Genomic DNA, 19641 nt, shown 5'->3' with positions numbered 1-19641 from the left:
AAAAGCAGAGAAGGTGACCTATTTAAAAGGTTAGTTTCTTAGCCCCGTGGGTGGATTAGGAAAACAAAGCACGAGCACTATATTTATCCTTTTTCTTATCTAATGCCCCAGCCTCATCATGATAAGAACTATGTGCATCTCCCCGCCCCTGGATTAGAGCACTGTCCTCAGACTGCAGCCATGAATAATAACTCGCCAACATCTCACTGTGTGACTGGCCACTGGCAACGCTGCAATTTCACGCACTGGATACAGCCATTAGGATGTTTTTACAATAAACTTTATATTCGTCATGCATGCGGACGAGGACGTCTTCGCAAACGTGAAACTGTAGCGTCCTGCTGTGAGGTTTTACATCGGAGGGGTGGGGGGGGGGGGGGGGGGGGGGCATGAACAGTAAACAAGGACACAAGAAAACAGCGGATGTATTTGTTATATTAAGTGTGTGCACATTATGTATGTCCCTGAATCCAAATACGATTAAACATTTGTTCTACATGAATTTGTTTTGTATTGTTCATTTTTTTGGGGAAGCACTTGAAAGAAACACTGCCATCGTTCAGACTAACATAAGACGGATAAATGGTGCGTTTAGGTGCTGTGAGAAGCTCTGAAGTCAAATCTGAACATACGGACATGAAGCACATATAGATATCATTCAGTGTAACTTACACTTGCCAAGCAGATCATTATCTCTAATGTCCATCGCCAATAAACTTCCATAAATCCGCTTAGAAACCAGAGCATCATCACATTTGTAAGTTTTCTTCAGTATCACAGTGATCCAGTGATGTTACACTGCAAACAGGAGCTGCTAACAGCTGATTCAAATGTTAACAAATATACATAAAACCATAGCTGATGCAACCCCGTCTCCTAGAAATGAAGCTCATATACGACAAATTTATTTGTGAATTACGTTTGCGTTGACAAAAGCGTGGATGATGTTCACGGTTAGCGTTTCTTCGAATGAATGAAGCTACATTTCTATGTGTCTCTGCAGTGGGAGGGAGGAGGTCCGGTGGATGGGGGGGGGGGGGGGGCTACAAGATGCAGGACTCTGACAGCAGAGACATCCTGAGTCCTGTGTTTGTTCTACATTTTACATTTCTCAAAGAACTTCTGTTCTAAGTCCAGAGGTTGTGATTTGTAGCACAACAAACTAGTAGGGGTGTTCCCGAATACAAATACATTATTCAGCAAAGCACAAATAGTGGGGGGGGGGGGGGTTTACAAATATTTTAAAAACTATTTGTTTTCAGGAAGAAAAATAAACCATGTCAACTACCAGCATGCAGGTCGGTTACATCACTATCTCAGTGTCTCTCCTCTGCTCCGCTGTGACGTCTATCAGCAGGTCTCAGTGAGGGGAGTCACATCCACCTGCAACATGACGCACATTTCCTAATTTGGACATCAGTCCCAGAGTTGGGAGTGTTCCCCAGAGATAAAGCTGAACTACTGACACACGCTTCATGAACACTTATTGTAACACTTTAATTTTCTAAAATTAAAAGCGTAATAAAAACAAAAACAGGATTTTTAAGCCTCTTTCCACTTTTATTCGAATACAAACACAAATAATTTTGCTGCCTCAACAAATACAGATACAAATACAAATACTGGGCTCTCTGAACATCCTTAGTGTTCAGGTTTGGTTCAGGTTAGTGAAAGATGCTGCTGTGGCTTAAATGTTCAGAAACATCTTTAGAGACCAGGATCTGTCTCTGACCTGAACCAGGTGCTGCCAGAGTCTGAACACAACCACAAACACTTTCACCTCGCTTTAGTTTCTACCAGCTGATATTTTGGTGGGAAAAAAACAATTCACATTCAACATTTTTGATACTTGCCAAATACACTAATTAACAACATTTTTTTCATGATGTTGAGAGAGAACGTAATTCAGCAGCGTTACGTTTCTAAGAAAACATATTTGCTGTTGCAGTTTAGTCACGTATAAACGTCATTTCTAGGGGTTGTTATGCTCTCCTGATGCTTTTATTTTTTTCTGTTCCCAAACAGGTTGATATGTTGGTGTTAGCATGTCTCCATCTGTCAGATTAGTAAAAACTGACTTTTTGTAGTAGAAGGAAAAAAAACCCAGAGATCCACTTTAAAATACAAGGGCGTGAAATGACAGGAGGAGCAGCAAGTTCACTGAAAAGCAGTCACTCATTGCAGCTGTAATTATTTACTGGGATGGAGGTGAAAAATGAGCCACATACAGAGAGGGACTGTATTAAAACCACTGACACCTCCCCTACAGACACAAATACAGCCTGAATAGGGTTAAAAAATATAAATTTGAAGCGTCAAATTCAAGCACTTCAACCATTTCAACCCCATTCTTGTTTCTATGAGGTTCTGAGGTGCAATAAAATCACAATATAGTGTGTTATAAACCATTTATTAATTGATTATATAGGACTTATAAATGCTAAATAAGGGAAAGTGTTGTGGTTAAGGTGTGTGTGTGTGTGTGGGAGATGGAGAGAGCTGAGTTCCACTCTTTGGTACTCGAGGTCTTGTTGGCAGTTACAGAGGGAAACGGTAACCATAACAACAGGTAACCACTAACAACCAGCATCCATAACGACTGCAGCTCACAAATTAGCTCTCTAATTACAGAGGCACAGTTCAGAGCTGCTGCGGCTGATAACAACAAGGTTTTCTAAAGTGTTTTCCAGGCATGAAAAAAAAAAAAAAAACCCACAACAGCCGTACATCACCGCCGCAGCTCACCTCAGTCACACTGAAGGTCAGAGCGCAGAAGAAGAAACAGACCTGCAGATAACGAGTGTGTTCAAATTTGTAATTATTATTATTATAAGGTAGAAATTCTTAAATATTACATTTTCTTCAGTTTCAGCTTCAGTGGGTGGCGTTCTTTTCTTGGTTTGTCCACAAATACAGAAACATAAAACATATTAACAGGATTTGTCTGCTAATTTACAGCTTAACCTTTTTAAGGATGTTGAGCTATAAAGACTCAGCAGTGTATATTTGAGAGATGAAATGACATCAGCATCTCATATGTTGCACTCTCTGATTTTGTTTAGTGTCCAAAAGTGGACAAATGTCCCGAGTTTCAAAGTTCTGGGAGGAAATTTGGGGATTAGAAGCAATAAAAGGTAAAATGAGCACAATAAAAAAAAACAAATAATACTATAAAAATGTCATTAATTTGATTTTGGAAAGCTACTTTGTGATTTAACTGTACTTACTGATGTCTAAGCAATAGAAAGCTAACAATTATTTTCATTAACAACTAACTGTTTGGCCTAAAAAAAAGCCAGAAAACACAAACTTGTACCTGTTACAGTTTCTTAAAGGCAAAGGTGACGTTTTCAGATATCTTGTTTTGTCCGTCTGATGGTCTAAACCTCAAACATATTCAGTTTACTATCATATAAAACTGATAAAAGCAGCCAATCCACACGATTAATGAAGCTCAAACAAGAAAATGGGAGATTTCTTGCTTCAAAAATGACTTTAAAGACTATTAGATTATCAAAACAGATGATGATGGGCTAATCTATTAATCTATACAATAAATTATTAGATTGAGTCAGGACTACAGGTGCAAATTAGCTGTTGAGCTAACCCGGATGCAATTATTTTCAACTTGTCAAAACGTCATTATTGATTCATGTGCATTGTCCCTTATAAATAAACAAATACATAAATGAAATACTAATCATTTTAGCTCTACAATGCAGCAAATAACAAGCCATGCTAGCAGCTCTGTGGGGCTGTACTAGCACTAAATGCTAACATCAGTGAGCTAACATGCTCAAAATGCTAACATGTTGACGTTTAGCACATGTAATGTTTACCTTGTTCAACATGTTGGTTTAGTGTTTTCGCATGCTAACATTTGCTAATTAGCAGTAACCACAAAGTACAACTGCGGCTGATGGGAAAGACGCTAGTTTAGCAGGTATTTAGTCATAAACCAAAGTATTGGACAGAAATTTTGATCTGATGATGACGCTAAATGAAAAGTCAGAGCATCAAAGTATTTCATGACAATCCATCCAGTAGGTGTCGAGATATTCTGACCACAAAAGTCAACCTCATGGTGGTGCGAGAGGAAAAGTCAGCGGATCACCAAAGTCAGTCGGATTCATTGTCTGGGAACGACGATGAAGATTTGTACCAAATTTTGTGCCGATTCATCCAGTGGATATTTGTCACCAATGTGGTTTGAATTTATCTTCTTAGAAACTTTAGTATCTGTTGTAAATTGCCAGAAACACTCACTGAAGCACCAAATGTGGATTCATCCGCCACTGAAAATAGTCCCCGACAAATGCTCTATTTCCTCCTGTTTATCTGTTTAAAAACTAGTTTCCAGCTGTTTTAGGAAATTACTAAACTATATATAAGATCTTCTGTAGGAACCAATGAGCTCGAAGCGGAGTGAGACAGACAGAGTCAGAAGTCACACATCGACACATAACTCCTGATACCTGACTCTAACCGCAGCATTAAAACTCGTTAGCGAAACGTTAACGTCACCAGGAGGAGGGACGATGTCATGTCGTGTCCTTTTAATGCACCTGTCAGCCACCATCACAGAGGAGGCAGAGATTTGTTCCTAAATGTGTTGTTATTTGTGAGTGTCGGGTACAGTAGCAGTGAAACGTCAGATTTGGTGCATGTGAGGAGACGAGCGGCGCTGCGGGGCTGACAGTAGGCCTGAGTCAGACTCCCCCAACACCTGAGGGAGCATCACCAACCTCCCATCATATCCGTGTATGTGTGTGTGTGAGAGTGTGTGTGTGCTTCCCTGCTGTGTGTCCTCACCGTGTTCAACTCTGCATGTGTGTGTTTGTGGAAACAGAAGGGGGCTCAGGGCGGCTGTATGGAGACAGTGGCGTGGAGGGGAGAGCGGGGAGGAACGCTGCGATGAGTTTAAGAAGTCTTGACAGCAGATGCCTGCATAATAACACACAGAGAGGACATGTGCAAGCAGGAAAATCAAGGACACCACGTCATGCGTGCCAGTCATTTAAAGTAACAGTTTCCTCTCGCAGCTTAAAAACATGCTCACAGATTATGTGGAGAAAAGGCTGCAGTTGCTGCTAAATGGATTTGTAAATCAGTGCTGTGAAATATAGCAGAGAAGGGATTTAAAACACCATATATGTATTTTGATGAGGTCGCAGCGGCGTTGCTAGGGAGAGGACCCTTTTTTTTTTTTTTTTTTTTGAAATCAGTAAAGTGGTGATTGGTGATTCTCGGCTGCGGCGAGATTTGCCAGCAAGCATTTGAACAGATGCTGATGTGTAGGAGGAGGCCAAGTTCACATTCAGCCCAAACCAGCAAAAACATTTATACAATCTGATGTCATCTAAAAAAAAAAAAAACACGTTCAGCTCCTGACTTGCACGCAACCATCTACAGATATTTTCGTCACATCGGTGAAGGCGTCTCTGTCAACGTGTCGTCGGCGTCACGTTATTTCCTCGCTCGTCGTTCCTGATTCTCACAGAAAAAGCAGCGAGTGGCTGCGGCCGTCGTCATGCAGGGGAACAATCTGAGCGTGCTCACATTCTGCTTTGGAGAATTGGCCATCAGTGTCAAGATGGCAGCGGTTTAAAATGGGCTCCTATCTATCTGCCTCCTCCTCCTCCTCACCGTGTGTGTGTGTGTGTGTGTGTGTGATCTTCTATCTCTGTGAGGGCCGGCTCCAGTCCTCTCTCTGCTTTAAAGGGCAGTTTGAAGGTTAAACATGGTGTTGTGTAGCCATGCAGATAGTTTTCTTTTAGATGTTTCGGTGTCTTTGCGTGCTTTTCATGCTTTCTGCCCTGAGGCCACAGACTCCCCGGAGGCCTGAAAGCCTCATGTTCGCTGTGCAAAAACCGGTTTGTGTTATTTTACCTGCTGAAAATTCAAAAAATAATCTCTAAACATATCAATATTCCTGCTGTCTGAGGTGTAAAAGTAGTCATGTGGATGAAAAATGTAAACAGACTGAGTGAATAAACGATGACGTACATGAATCATGTGACTCAAACATCACTGAAGAGCTGAAAACATCAGATCTGTGCGGAGCGATGATGAGGAGACTGTAACCTTCCTCACATCAATACATGAAACTAACACAAACGTCATATTTCCATCATGTTTTCCATCGTTTGAGCTTTTACTGTCGCTCTTTTAATGACGTCACCTCATTGTGTCTTCTTCTTCTGCGACGGTTTAATGGCAGCGACTGAAGAATTAGCGCCACCTGCTGTTAATATCAACAGCAGTGGATGGAAACAAACTTTAATTCATATTTTCTTTTGATGATTTTCTGGGAATTCAGATAAAAGTTGCACTAAATCTGGATGGAAACGTTACTCTGCTCAATCCACAGAGCACACTGAAGTATTTCAAAATAAAACGGCTAAAGGGGACATATTCTACTCTTTCTGGTTTCCTGTTATTTATTCTGATTTATTGTTCTGATGTCAGATGTTAAACATGGTCAAAGATCCAAAACTTGGGGTGAAAGTAAGTAGAAATGCTGCCTGCAAGTCAAAAGTCAGGGCTTCAACCTGCTCTGAACGCTTCATTTGCTTTAAGTTAACAATCCTGTGTAAAACAACACAAGCGGTTGTGTTGTTTAAAGTGCCGGTGAGATAATGAAATACGATCCAGCAAGTCTGGTTGGAGAAACAGATTATTAAGTTTAAAGGCTGATCAGAAAAAAAACACTGCACAGCGGCTTGTAGGCTGACTTCACACCAAATGGGGGCCACAGCGGCCTGCAGCAAGAAACCAGAATCAACTTTTGGAGACACACACAACCTGAAGTCACGCTGTGGTGGCCAATCACAGCCAGCTGTAACCCTACCATGACGGAGGACAGAGGAAGAGGAAGAAGACATTTCTCACTATTAGATAATATTAAGTAAAGTTAGGCTTTGCTGACGGCTTCCCAAAAAGACGAGAGAGAAAGAGAGAGAGAGAGAGAGAGCAGCGGTGGTCGAGCAAGCATGGGAGTGAATGGAGAGAGCGAGCGAGAAAGCCGGTGAATAAGAGGTTTTTTGGTTGTTACAAATAAACACCTGTACAACCCCGCGGAGGTGTGCTGCAACGCCTGATTTGGTCTGAATACGACTGAAAACTCACAGACTGGATTTTACAACTCTGGAAAGTTATCACGCCGCCCGCCGCCCTGTTTACTGGCGGGAACATGTGGGATACGTCTGTGTCGGCGGACCTCTGAGAGAAGTATGAATGGAACCACAGCTGTACCCAGACTCAATCTCTTTACTTCTACTTCCTCCTCATGGTGACATCAGATTGTTCGCACATGCTCACAAACGGCCGTCGGTTCTGTAGCCTTTGTTGCTAAAGTGTTTCCATGTGTTCTTTTCTCTAGTTCTTGTCTATTTCTATATTAAAACAGTATCACATGCCAGTGTTGTGTTGTGCTGTTTGTAGAGTAAGTGTCTTAAAGAGACCAAGCTCAAGTCGGCTCATCGCATATTCTCATAAACAATCATCTGTCCTATAATCTTGGTTGCTAAGGTGGTTGCTAAGGTGTTTCCATGTGTTGTTCAGCTCCAACATGTACGGATGGATTTGAGAAGTTGACATTTGGAGTAAAGAAGGAGAAAAAGAAGTGAAATCTTGCTACTATAGTTTGTTTACGTAGCCTCCGGAGCCGGAGGAAGCTTCCTGAAAGCTGACCAATCAGAACAGAGTGGGCTCATCAGGAGGCGGGGCCTTAAAGAGACAGGAGCTAAAACGGCCTGTTTCAGACAGAGGCTGAACTGAGGGGCTGCATAAAGGACCAGTAGAAGATAAATAAGGAGTTTTTAACTGGAAATCATGCAAAGATATTCCAGTAGAGCCCCAGAATATAAATATAGAGCTGGAAATGTGCAGAATAGAATATGTGTGTGTGAGTGAGTGAGTGTATGTGTGTGTGTGTGTGTGTGTGTGCGTGTGTGTGTTTGTGTTTCTGTAATTTGGGTGAACTAACCTTTTAACGTTATAGACTTTAGGGTAGCAACTGGGGAATATATTATGTGAATGAGAGTCCTCGCAAATATGGAAGTACATAAATGTGTGTGTGTGTGTGTGTGTGTGTGTGTGTGTGTGTGTCTGTGTGTGTGTGTGTGCTGAATGGCCACTGAACTGGAAAATAACTGCGACTGGAGGAACCGTGGGCCAATCATCGGCCTCCACTGGTCACGAATCACACCTCCAGCTTTAACATGCAGCCTGGGTACCTCCCCTCCACCCTCCAACACACACACACACACACACACACACACACACACACACACACACACACACACACACACACACACAGGCCTGGGTAGGACTTCCCTCCTCCATCCTACCCACCACAGTGTGTTTGCATGTGTTCAAAAGCCCTCAGGAACCCAGATCACCAGATACAAAAAGAAAATCTCTGCTTGTTCACAGCAGCCTACAGAGGATATTAACAACACACACACACACACACACACACACATATACATGAACACACACTCATGCACGCTCATGCACGCTCATGCACATCCAAAGCTACAACAAAGGCTGTGTGTGGTGGGGGAGAGGGGATTACAGCCTCGGAGAAATAATAACAACAGCCTCGGCCTGCTCTCCACACACACACTCATGCATGTCACATTCATGAGGGAGGTGTAGGAGGGTGAGGCAGGAGGGGGGGGGGGGGAAGTAAAGTGGAAGACCTGAACCATCATCATCATCATCATCATCATCATCAGTCATGTACAGTATCTGTGGGCTGCAGGAGTGCCGTTGAGCAGAGGGATGGCGGTCTGGTGGGGGAGGTGGATTGTGTCGAGGGATTCTAATTGACAGCTGTCCAAATCCCCAGACAGATCCTCTCCTCTCTCTCTCTCTCTCTCTCTCTCTCTCTCTCTCTCAGACGAGGGTATTAAGAGTGAAAAGCATTAGGAAAAGCGAGGTATTAAGAGTCTTCTGCTCTCTCTCTCTCTCTCTCTCTCTCTCTCTCTCTCTCTCTCTCTCTCTGTCACACACACTCTCACACTGTATATCCACGTCTCAGAGTCAGTGCTGGAAAGTAACTAAGTACATTTACTGTACTTAAGTGCAATTTTGAGGTGCTTTACTTGAGTATTTCCATGTGATGTTCATGTTAACTTCATGGCGTGTTAGCGGTCAGCGTCCCTGTTAGATTGCAAGATTCCAGCTTTGATATTATAAGAGCTGCAACCTTTATTTTTTATGCAATTGAAATCTGATCTTGCTTATTATTGCTGTGTCATGTTCAGCTCAGTACATCTCTGTCTTGCTAACATGAGGTCGTAGGTTTGATCCCACCTGCAGGAAATATTCATTTTCTTTGTAGTTTTTCAATACTATTCAGCTTTCAGCAATGCAGCACAATCATTTTCAGCTTTCAGTAATCACGTGCAATTTCTTCAGAATTGTGCAAAGACTGTTTTCATATTTAGACTTTTAATTGCATCTCTAACTGTCCAGTGTGCATACAGAGAGCTGAAGTGAAACCAGAACTTGCAGCTTTTCTTCCAGAAGTAAGAGAATCTCTTTCAAACCTTCCAGTAAATAACTAAAATACAGCCTTGGAACGTAACCTTACCGGAGCTGCAACAATTAGTCGATTAATGGATTAGTCCTTGAGCTAATATGAAGCTTCAGCGTCCAAATGAGTCAAATCAAGTAGATATCTTTCAACATTACAGTCTTTTTAGTGCCAAAGTTCCTCTTTTTGTTTTTGTCCTCAACAGGGAAACACTGTCCGAGGAAACACAAAGAGGGAATTTGATGCTAAAAAGACTGTAAATGTGTCAGATATCCACTTGATATGACTAACTCAGACTGATGAAGCTGAATAGAAGCTTCACATTTACTTTTAAATGACTGTGTGGACACACTGTGGATTTTGGCCTCCATCACTTCCATTGAAAGCACATTTGAAGGATCTTTAAATATCCAGTATGAACAGGAGGAATGATTACAGACACCTGACTGCTGGTTTAAGACACACTTGAAAAATTGTGAACTCGTCCTTTAATATAAAAATAAAGATAATTAGATCTGTGTCGTTCCTGTACCTGAATATCTGCAACTACATAAATATATAAAAATATGAAGGTATGAATATGACACTGCAGCGTCTGTTTAGACTGAAGCAGATGCCTTCAGAGCCCACAGAGAGCTGCGACACACACACACACACACACACACACACACACGTATATATATGTAAACACACACCCCGAGAGAGAAACAAGAAAAGGAAGGACAGATTTTTTCAGCATGAGGGAACATCGTCCTGCACATTGAATTCCCAACCACAACACACACATTAAAAACACACACACACACACACAGGTTTGGCCTACTATGCTTCTTACTGTGCCGCCAGCCTGCAGTCTGCATTCAGAGGTCATTATATAATTTCGGAGCCCTTTTTCACATCTGACAGCATCTGTGAAAGCTCGAGGGGGTTTGACCATCGCTTCACTTCAAACCGCCATGTTTGTTCCTTCACAGACACAAGCTCGCTGTCCATCAAGTCATCAGTTTTTAAATGCGTTTCTGATTATTGTCACATGCTGATTTCAAATGATGAACTAGGGATGATGTCACCTAAAATATCCATCCAGTTGTTAGAGATATCTTTTTAACCTGATCTCTGAGATTTAAAGGATACGTTTGCTGATTTTTCATGTCTGGATCCAAACCAACATTGAACTGATCTACTGACAAGTATCGTGTTTGTATCAAAGCCTGATTCCTCCGTTGTTGAGTCACACGGCTGCACTGGCTGACATGTTCCTTCATCTTGAAGAGTACAACATTGTAAATTTCTTGAAGGAACTTCAACACGAGGTTCAGAGTTTGTGACGTGTAGCACGACAAGCTAGTGAAGCTCAGCGGCGTCTGCAGACCGGATGTGATGACGTACGTGAAGTCGACGGATTGTGGAGAGCAGGGGATGGATGGACCATGCATGATGGATACGGTGCATCGCCGTATCTGTATTTGCAGAAACACGCCTCAACCTCAGCGTTATGTAACGCAGCCGGCTCACGAAACTCAGATCAAACTGTCAAAACTGCCGTTCTGATCAAATATGAAGATTCTGTTACTGCGTCGTTTATTTCTCACCTCAAACGTTTTTTCAGAAACATATTTCAGTGAACCGTTCAGCTGTAATATGAGAACGCTTTTGACCAGGCCGCCATTTTTTTTCTCCTGTTTGAACACGGACGAGATTTAACCAAGAACCGCCCGTCGACCCAATCAACCGCAGCGTGTCGACGTCGAGAGTAAAAAAACGTCCATCGTGATCACGGAGGAAACAGCACCGCCGCCGGACCAAGACTTACACCAGCTAAACTCCATCCACTGATGAAGACCATGAGACGCAGTTAAAAGCTCCAAAAAGCTAGTAAGTGGAACTTTTTTTTTTAAAGAACAAACTTTCCTTCGTAAATTATTAAAGTTTACTGATGCTGTTAAAAATTGGCAGTATCGACAGTAATCTAAATTCAGCTGGAAAATACACGAAATTCTGAGTTTTAATCTGCAATTTAAACTTTTAATTATATATAATAACACATATACCTAAATATCAGTTATAACTTAATTACATACGTGACAATATATTTAATTTATAGGACCAAAGTGTCAAACTCTCATCTGTCTTAATTATTAATAATAATGTAATCAAATAACCAAATTGTACAGTATTTAATTACACATTTAATATTGCAGCAGCACTAAAAGTAAGTCAGATAAATGTAGGAAGAAGATACAAATAAGTAGAAGAAAATAAATACAAAATGACACATAAATTAGGTTAAAAAGCATCTACAGAATGTTTCAGTTTCCTGTAATCATAGTTGATACTGAATATTTGAAATATAAAGTCATATATAACGTATTTAAGTTGTTTCATATAAAAGGTTTATATTCTTTTAATTTGCATTTTTCTGTAATTTTCTTAATGCATCATGAAGCACTTTGACTCGCTTTAGGTGCTGTACAAATAAATTGTCTTGCGTTTGCTTTTTATGCATAATAAAGACAATCAGGTCTCCAAAGTCTAAATTTAACATTATGAAAACTGTCATAGGCAAAAAAAATAATAATAATAAATGATGTTCTGTTTAGCAGCAGTGCCTCTTGTGGTCCTCCGTTTGTTTGTTATTTACCGGCGTTGTGGGAGGGAGCTGGATTTGTTTGAGAAGTGCCCAGCAGGAAAAGGCTGTCCTACTTTATCTCTCATTAAACAGGTCATACATCAGGGACATGACTCAGTTTTGAAAAAAAAAAAAAAAAAAAAAAAGAGCAAAGCGGTGATTTGAAAGTGAAAAGTGAAACGGTAGCAGCAGCGAACGTGTCGTCCAGGCTTTTCTTGGCCTTATTCTTGAGGAAATGGACCAGAAATTATTCTTTTTTTTTTATTATAAAGATTTAGATGATTTCTTTTATTGTCACTTCGTAGCACTAACATACACTGAAATGAAATGAATCCTCTGCATCTGAGCCGTCCTGTACACGTATCACACATATACATACATGTCTTTGATGGTGGGAGGAACATGCAAAGTCACACCTTGTTGCTGTGAGGCAACAGTGGTAACCAGTTGATTCCCGATCAGCCATTATCATCATCATCATCATCATCATCAATAAACCTGATGGGAGCCTGAGCGAGTCTCTCTGTCTTACATCACATCTCCAGGGCAGTTATTATTATTTGTTATTTAGCGTCACCTCTCCCTCATGCTTCGACGTTCATTCCCCTCTCTCGGTTTTGACATCTCCTCCTCTCTTCCCTCTCACCAGTTCACAGGTTACCATGGTGACACACAGTAGTATTTGCCTGTTGCCAAGGCTCGTCTCCATGCGAGCGCAGCATCCCTCCCACGGCGATGTGATGGATTGTGTAGTGGATATGGGGATGTGTATTCCATAATGTGTCTTTTTTTTTTTTTTTCTAATGATATTCTTAAAATGTCGTGTTGCCATGGAGCCACAAGGTGGAGCCGGAGGCCTTTTGGATGACATCAGGGTTTTGACAGAAGAAAGGTGATGCTGAGTGAGTTTCTCTTTCTCTCTTATGAATGATAATCATTTCCATGGCAACCACAGGAGGGGGAGGGTTGTTATTAAAGTATTGAGCCTGATGAAATGTTATATTTATGTTTATTTTTTAACTATTTAAAGGAACAGCTCAGCATTTTTGGGAAACCCTCTTCTGCTCATTTTCTTTAAAGTCACACAAGAAAACAACAATGATGGAATATAACTGAGTATATTTACTTAAGTACTGTACTGAAGTACACATTAGAGGTACTTGTACTTTACAAGAGTATTTATATTTAATACTTCCACATTTTGGAGGCAAATTTTATACTTTTCATTTCACTACATTTCTTTGAAATCATTAGTTTCTGTGCAGACTCAGATCATTAATACAATATATAATCAACTAATACATTCTGATATATTTTATTTAATTAATGTTTATTTGTATAAAAGCAAGTATATCGCATTAATGCCACATACCACAGATTTTATAGCCGAAACTAGTTTGCCATGGGCCTTTAAATCCATTTTAAAAATTATATATATATACAAAGCAGCATATTAAACAGTTAAAATTAGCACCAGCTGCTCACATTAATGCATTAACAATATATGTATATAATCCAGTGTATGTCATGTATATGATTCTGAAATGGGACATTCTGAGTACTTTTACTTTTGGTGCTTTAAGTATAATTTGATGCTAATACTTCTGTACTTTTACTTGTAACAGAGTATTCTATACTGTGGTTTTGCTACTTACACTTTTTTAAAATTATAATTAACTCTGAATACTTCTGGAAAATAGAAATCAGCTTCATGTCTGTGTCCAGCTCACATTTACACTGTAAAATCTTAAATAATCAATGTAAATAAATAAACTCATCTTTTATCAGTAACTTAACTGTAATTAGATTCATGTTTCAAGTCAATTTATGTTGTGTAGTTTTTAACATTCAGAATGATTCAGAGCTTTAGTTGAGTCATTGTCGTTATTATTATTTTAATTAGTTACAAATCCTCCTTTTATCAATTTGAAGATGCTTTTTGCACGTATCTCAAAAGAATCACATGACCTTCTTTATTTCTACTCCTTTACAGCTGCACAATAGAAGTGTCTTTCTCCATCCTGCATCATGTAATGATCATACAGGTTTAAATTACAGACACCAGTTTAAATTATTTCATCTTGTAGCCAGTCAGAGATGTTTTGCATATTTTGCATTTGGGAACAAAACACGTCGCCATACTTGTTGAATAGATTCAAAATGGCACAGAATTGAAAAGTAAATTGATTTAATGTGCAGACCTTCGTCGAGTCGGGACAGCTCCACTATGAGGACTGCTAGTGGTTGTTGGTCAGTAAATAACTACATGCTGCTAAAACTACAGTGTCTTGTTTTGTAGCCACACTAGCATGACTATCAGTTTGACTTTACAGCTAGCACCACCAGTGCAACTAAGCAACTAAACTAATTTTGCAGATGATTTTTTATTTTAGACATTATGGACACAAGAGATTTGCAAAAAAGGATTCTGGAAAAAAAACAAAACAGGCAACTTCTGTGATTTATAATAATAATAATTTGGTTAAAGGCCATGATTGACAAAGACGTCACAGGCTTTCTAGTAAACATATTAAATCATTTAAACAGTTTCAGGGAAAACAGGCAGACTACAAGCTATATCAGAAACTTTTATCACAAAGTATCTCCTCTTCATCAAGCATCAAGCATCAAACACTGACGTTGTATAACTTACTGTATGTGTGAGCTTCTTTATTAGCAGACTCCAGCGTCCCTCTGTGCCTCTCCCGTTGCTCTGTAGTTAAAATCCTGCAGTCGCTGCAGAGGGATATGTCGAGTTTTAGGTTATGACCTGCCATTACTGATCCACAGCCCGGGAGTTAGCGATGACCCAGAAAAACCTGATGACAAACCTCCCACAAGCTGTGAACAAGCTGCTGGCTGCAGAAATCAGCAGGAGCGACTGAAGTTTATAAAAAGACAGACAGAGTCAATAACCGACATGCAAAAATATAACTTAACATCTGTCTTTCTTTGGAAAGTCGAGTTAAGTTGAAGAGATTTGATTTAATTCTGAAACAGACACGAATTTAATTAGCAAACTTTGTGTATGTTGAGATCTAAAGAACATAAATGGAATCAAGCCTGAAGGAGAACAAACATCAGTTTAAGATACTGGAATTGTTTTAAATAAATATCCACATAATCCAACATAAAATACTGTCAAGAGATAAAAGTTCATGGAAAGTTATAGAAATATATCTGTATTTACTGATTCATGCTTTCTGGGATTGTTGTAAAAGTCACAAGACTTAGTTTGACATTGAATTGGTTATTTAAGTTATTAGTAGTGAAACCTTTAATTCATCAGTTTGTATATTTAAAGAGGTATCCAGGGAGCGTGACAGTTATTTCTTCATCAATTTTATTTAACATTTCCAGCTCTATATTTATATTCTGGGGCTCTACTGGAATATCTTTGCATGATTTCCAGTTAAAAACTCTTTATTTATCTTCTACTGGTCCTTTATGCAGCCCCTCAGTTCAGCCTCTGTCTGAAACAGGCCGTTTTAGCTCCTGTCTCTTTAAGCTCCGCCTCCTGATGAGCCCACTCTGTTCTGATTGGTCAGCTTTCAGGAAGCTTCTCAAATCCATCCGTACATGTTGGAGCTGAATCAGATCTGAAATATGAGAGCGGACAACACATGGAAACACCTTAGCAACCACCTTAGCAACCACCTTAGCAACCAATATTATAGAACGGACAGTCGTTTGTGAGTAATGAGCCGATGTCAGCACGTTGGCGAGGTAGAAGAAAATGCTGCAAACAAAACGTTGACAGCAGGTTGAAGCCCTGACTTTTGACTTGCAGGCAGCATTTTTACAAACGTTCACCTCAAGTTTTGAAACTTTGAACATGTTTAACATCCAACATCAAAACAGGATATAAATATCTGAACATTTTAAAAAGCATAATATGTCCCCTTTAAGACACTCACTCTACAAACAGCCCAGGAGAACAATGGCATGTTATACTGTTTTCATATGGAAACAGACAATAACTAGAGAAAAGAACAAAATAACCCAATTATAAACCACTAGGAGAGAAGTACTGCAAGCTCTGGGTACCAATAAAATCTTAAAATTTGTCATTTGAAATAGAATAGAAGGAAAATAATGAAGCCAGAAACTTTCTTATCTGATCAAACTGTTTAAGTTTCAACAATAAACTATTTTGATTATCGATTCGTCGTCATTTTTCAAAAAAAAAGCCAAACATTTGACTTTTCCAGGTTCTCAAATGGGAGAATTTGCAGCTTTTCTTGGTCTTACATTATAGTAAATTAAATATTTGGGGGTTTTAAACTGTTTCTTGGACAAAACAAGACGTCTGACAGATGTCACCTCCAGCTCTAAAAACAGGCATTTTCACTGTTTTCAGATGTTTTATAGACCAAACTATTAATCAAGAAATAATCAGCAGATAAATCAATAATGAACATCATTGTCAGTTGCAGCCTTAGTCAACATACTTGGCCACTAAAGTTGATAATGACAAAGGTCTACCAAATGAAATGCTGTAATTAAAATAGAGCTGCAACGATTAAGCAATTAATTGTCAACTATTATATCACATCATATATAATAAGTCTAAATCCTCTGATTCCAGCCTCTTTCTTTAGTCTCTATGATAGTAAACTGAATATTTTGGGGTTGTGGACAACCTTTGAGGACGTCATCTCTGGTTTTGGGAAACACTGATCAATGTTTTTCACCATTTTTTGACATTTTAAGGACCAAACAACTAAATGATTAATAGAGAAAATAATTGTCAAATGAATCGATAATGAAAGTAATCGTTAGTTGCGGCCCTACATTAAATAAAGTGAGTACAAGTGGCTGACAGTGTGCAGAGTTCCTTGTTTTCTTAGAGGTGGAGCATCTCTTCCAGGGATCACCTCCACACGACGACCTTCCTCAGCTGAACACTGTCAGTCCGGCTGACAGCGGAGCCATCGCCAACATTAAGACGACACCAGTCCATTCAGCTCTTCTGTCCTTTAAAGATGACTCCCCCAAATCGTCCTTTTGTCCTGAAGACTATTGTTTTGACGCATTATTCACAGCTCCTATTTTTAGAGTTCTGTCTCCAGCCTTAAAAGGCAGTCAAATCCTTACAGTATGTGCACTTACACAAGCAGAAAGCCAGTATCTGCTGTCAGTGTGTATTAAAGACACGTCGTCCCGTCCTGTGGAAGGCCTCGCTGCAGGGCAGTGAGCCCACGTGTGACGACAGCAATGAAAACAAACCAAAGACAGAAAATAAAAAAAAAACAAAACAAAGGGTAAAGGGGCAGGGTTATGTAAATGATGCAAAGGCCGGCTGCCCACGGGAAGAGGCGCACGCCGCTGCATCCGAGCGCACTTTAAAGACAAGTTTTCATATCGTGGTCTTTACAAGAGAGCAACAGCTCCGGGCATCAACAACACCAGCGTGTTCTTGAATTACTCGCACGGTGACTTCACCTTTTATTCATTCCAGTTTTGACAGAAAGAACTTTTATTAACAGTACGTCGTGGTGCTGCAGCGTTGATAACATCTGCCAGGACGATCTTAACAGCATCTAGCCCGAGTACTCTTAGAGACATGTCAGAAAATAACTTCAAGTACGTAAAGTGTTACAACAACTACAAGGATATAAAGTTCCTATGAATTGTGTGATGCTACATCTCCCATTTCTCTGAAGATTGTGGCAGATGTTTGATTTAAATACGTGGTGGAAGAAGTACTCAGATACTTTACTTAAGTATAAGTACCAATACAACAATGTAAAAATACTCCATTACTCCATAAGTATTATGAGCTTGATGTAGTCAAAGTATTGCAGTAAAAGTACATAAGTATTATGAGCTTGATGTAGTTAAAGTATTGCAGTAAAAGTACATAAGTATTATGAGCTTGATGTAGTTAAAGTATTGCAGTAAAAGTACATAAGTATTATGAGCTTGATGTAGTTAAAGTATTGCAGTAAAAGTAGTGGTTTGGTCCCTCTGACTGATATATTATTATATATGACATCATTAGATTATTAATAGTGAAGCATCAGTGTTAGAGCAGCATGTTACTGTTGTAGCTGCTGGAGGTGGAGCTAGTTTACACTACTTTATATACAGTTAGCTAGTTTAGTCCAGTGGTTCCCAACCTAGGGGTCGGGCCCCTCTAAAGGGTCAGCAGATAAATCTGAGGGGTGGTGAGATGATTAATGGGAGAGGAAAGAAGAAAAAACAAAGTTCTGATACACAAATCTGTTTTCAGTTTTTGGACTTTTTCTCTAATCTTTGATTTTTGCTGAAATATTGGATCATTTGAACATTTATTGAAATGAAAGCATGTGAGAAGTTTAGAGGGAAAAATCACTATTTGGTGGAGCTGTTAACAACTCATAGACATGTGAAATGTGACCCCGACTACACACTGCTTTTTGTAAGACGTCAAAAGACAAAAAGGTTGGAAACCACTGGTTTCATCTTTAACAACGTGTTGTATTTTAAAAGCTTGTTATATTATCCATTGTGTCAAATCTTCATCTGAAAAGTAACTAAAGCTGTCAAATAAATGTAGTGGAGTAGAAAGTATAAAGTAGCATTCCACCACTGCAAATCAGTGCACATCTTTAAAAACACTTTTGTTTTCTTTGGTTTTCTGTTGATTTTATATTTTGTGGATTGTACATGTAATTCTGCAGGTTTTTACATATTGTTTTCTGTCTTTTATCTCCTTCTTTCTCCTTTTTTCTTCTGTTTTGCTTGCAGTAAAAGTGCAACTGATCAAGAATTCAGTAAGTGCAAATGAATCTTGTTCAGTGTTTAAGTGTGGTTGAGAATTGGACACTCTTGGTGTAAATATGTAAATATCTTTCTGTTTCAGATAGTACAGTGTGTCACCTCTCTGTGTTGGTTTACACCCCTGCGGGGATCCACTCTGTCGGCCGTCCGCTGGCTGCTGGCATGTGAACAAGAAGAGTAAATGATTGATACCAAACAAAGCTCTCTAAAGCAGGCCTGTAAATGATGGATGATACTGATCTTCAGTCAACACACAGAGAAGCAGCGGCTCACACTCTTGAGTTACAAGGTGCAAAGTGCAAAACCTGACAGCTGATTTTGTCACCTGAGAATGCTGGCCCTGTGTGTGGCATTACACAGTTAAAGTGAGCAGGAAAACAAAACCAAGAGCCACTTCCCAGGCTGGGCAAGATGACAGCAGTACACAGAGTTCAGACAGGCACAAACAAATACACACTGATGTAAACATACAGTAAAAAAACTGCTTACAGTCAGGTTGGCTAATAGCAGCTTGTTGGCCAACAATATTTACTCCCCTGCTTCCACAATAACATTTTCCACATCGCACTTAATTTGGAAATTCATCTTCTTCTCTCTGTTTTGGTGCTCAAACAAGGAACTTTTTCAAAAATGGCCACTAGAGTGTAAATGTGAAAACGTTGGCTTGGTGTTGGAGTGTTTAAAAGGGAAACAGAGCTTTCAT

The 19641-nt window shown here is 39.7% G+C and overlaps 1 protein-coding gene and 1 long non-coding RNA gene across 2 annotated transcripts in view; one reads left to right on the top strand and one right to left on the bottom strand.

Annotated features, from left to right (window-relative positions):
* The window catches only part of LOC122975247 (potassium voltage-gated channel subfamily A member 1), a 63206-nt gene extending 48167 nt beyond the window's left edge, over positions 1-15039 (bottom strand). Inside the window, exon 1 of the transcript XR_006400600.1 lies at positions 14827-15039. The gene's annotated coding sequence lies outside the window, so the exon portion shown is untranslated. The remainder of the gene's footprint in view (positions 1-14826) is intronic.
* LOC122975270 lies at positions 11953-19395 on the top strand. Its single transcript, XR_006400603.1, has 3 exons — positions 11953-13075; positions 18906-18931; positions 19021-19395. It is a non-coding gene; the product is annotated as an uncharacterized LOC122975270 (long non-coding RNA).
* The last annotated feature ends 246 nt before the right edge of the window (positions 19396-19641 follow it).

The sequence above is a fragment of the Thunnus albacares genome, chromosome 23, assembly GCF_914725855.1.
Source record: "Thunnus albacares chromosome 23, fThuAlb1.1, whole genome shotgun sequence".
NCBI classification, from domain to species: Eukaryota; Metazoa; Chordata; class Actinopteri; order Scombriformes; family Scombridae; genus Thunnus; species Thunnus albacares.
Note: the sequence above shows the minus strand (reverse complement) of the source record. Positions and strands in the feature narration are given on the sequence as shown.